Genomic DNA, 2,500 nt, shown 5'->3' on the forward strand with positions numbered 1-2,500 from the left:
GAACTACGACGGTATCTGATCATCTTCGAACCTCCGACTTTCGTTCTTGATTAATGAAAATATTCTTGGCAAATGCTTTCGCTTTGGTTCGTCTTGCGCCGGTCCAAGAATTTCACCACTAGTGGCACAATACGAATGCCCCCGCTCGTCCATCTTAATCATGGCCCCAGTTCCGAAAACCAACAAAATAAAGCCGGAGTCCTGTTCCATTAATCCTAGCTGAAGTATTCTGGCGACCGGCCTGCTTTGAACACTAATTTTTTCAAAGCAAACGCTTTGGACCCTGAGGACACTCAGTCAAGAGCATCAAGGGGGCCCCAAGAGGCAGGGGCTGGGACAGGCGGTAGCTCACCTAGCAGCGGACTACCAGCTCGATCCCAAGATCCAACTACGAGCTTTTGAACTGCAGCAACTTTAATATACGCAATTGGAGCTGGAATTACCGCGGCTGCCTGCACCAGACTTGCCCTCCAATGGATCCTCCTTAAAGGATTTAAAGTGTACTCATTCCAACTACAGGGCCTCGAAAGAGTCCTGTATTGTTATTTTACGTCACTACCTCCCCGAGTAGGGAGTGGGAAATTTGCGTGCCTGCTGCCTTCCTTGGATGTGGTAGCCGTTTATCAGGCTCCCTCTCCGGAATCCAACCCTGATTCCCCGTTACCCGTGGTCACCATAGTAGGCAAAGACAGTACCATTGAAAGTTGATAGGGCAGACATGCAACTGTATCGTCGCCGTCACGGGGACGTGCGATCGGCCCGAAGTTATCTAGAGTCACCAAAGCGGCCGGGCAAGCCCGGATTGGTCTTGCTCTGATAAATGCACGCATCCCAGGAGGTCAGCGCTCATCGGCATGTATTAGCTCTAGAATTACCACAGTAATCCAAGTAACAGGTGAAGCGATCAAAGGAACCATAACTGATTTAATGAGCCATTCGTAGTTTCACTGTAACGGCTGTGTGTACTTACACGTGCATGGCTTAATCTTTGTGACAAGCATGCGGGCGTCCGCGCATGCGCATTTGTCACAAGAAGTTGGAAACGAGGAAGAGGGAGCCCCGGAGACGCCGCGCTGCATGTAAGTCTTTACATTTAATTATTTTATCATGCATGATAATGTTTTAAAAGGAGGGCGGGCGTGAGGCGGGTGGCGGGTGGCAGGCAGCTACGCTTCGCCCTGGCGTGTGCGTGGCGCTGCCTGCTTCGCCTACTTCGAAAACTGCGAAGCAGGCAGCGCTACGTACACTACGTGGGCGAAGCGTAGTATAACGCCCAGGGTTACCGGAGAACCTTTGCGCACCCCTCCCTCTCGGGAGCCTGCTGGGGGAAGGAGCCCACCCTCCTGGGCAGGAGGGCTCGCTGGAGGAGGCAAGATGTGCGGTCACATGGGCACTGGTAGGCCCAGCCGTCTCCCCCAGAAGGGAGAGGTGGGCCGAGTCACAGTCTGAGCGATACGCAGTGGTGCCTGAGCCTGGCGGCGGCAGAACCCCTCAGAACAGTCGTTCCAAGCTGCTCTGCAAATGTGCTGGGCAGAGAGGAGTAACAGCGTGGTGCACGGGGCCTACAAACCTGCTGGGCAGCAGCATCTGAGGGCCTGGCGCCACCCGACCCCTTCTGCTCGGGTCAGCCCACTGGGGTACACGAGCTGCTGGGGCCGCTCGGCCTTCGCTCTGCTGGGTAAGGTGAAGGGCCACACGCCAGGTGGCAGGCCCTCGAGTCAGACGGTCAATGCGGGGAGGAGGCTCCTTGCTTGAAACAACAGCCGAGGCTGGCCAAGCAATCCATCCCTAAAAGGACCGAGAGTGCCCAATCGATCAGAGTACGGCCAAGGCATCCCCTGGCAGGCCGCCCTGTGTGGGGGGGATGTCGGCTTCAAATCCCTGAATGCTCCCGGGACGAGCAGGCTTAAAGGAAAGGCCCATCAGTAAGGGGCTGAGAGGCAGGTGCGTACATGGGCCCCTGGGGGACCCAGCGGGCGGGCCAAGGTGCTGCCTTCCCCTGTCTCAGAATTACCGGACCTCATGGAGATCTAACTGAGCAAACTCGAAGAAAAAATGAGCATCGGGAAAGAGGCTGAGAGGCAGGTGCGTAGCCAGGCCCCTGGGGGACCCGGCGGGCGGGCCCGGGTGCTGCCTTCTCCTGTCTCAGACTCGCCGGACCTCACAGAGGTCTGAGTGTGCAAACTGAGAGAAAAAGGACCATCGGGAAGGGGCTGAGAGGCAGGTGCGTACCCGGGCCGCTGGGGGCCCCGGCAGGCAGGCCTGGGTTTTGCCTTTCCCTGTTTCGGAATCGCCGGACCTCACGGAGGTCTGACTGACCCTCTCTCTAGTAATCCAGAGGAAAATTACCCCCTTTCTTGTAATCCGTGCACACGAGGTGATAGCGGGGACCCAAGGTGCAAATGTACCCGACCTCCTGAAGCCCTTGCTGGGATCGGGGTGGCAAATGAGCCCTAATCGGGACTTCCAGAGTGGCCCAGCTATCTGGTCGCCCCATTGG

General features: G+C 56.8%; 1 pseudogene; it reads right to left on the minus strand.

Annotated features, from left to right (window-relative positions):
• LOC146855332 (18S ribosomal RNA) overlaps positions 1-1,025 on the minus strand; it is a 1,816-nt pseudogene extending 791 nt beyond the window's left edge.
• Positions 1,026-2,500: the final 1,475 nt, after the last annotated feature.

This window comes from Triturus cristatus, chromosome 4_1 (genome assembly GCF_964204655.1).
Source record: "Triturus cristatus chromosome 4_1, aTriCri1.1, whole genome shotgun sequence".
Lineage (NCBI taxonomy): Eukaryota > Metazoa > Chordata > Amphibia > Caudata > Salamandridae > Triturus > Triturus cristatus.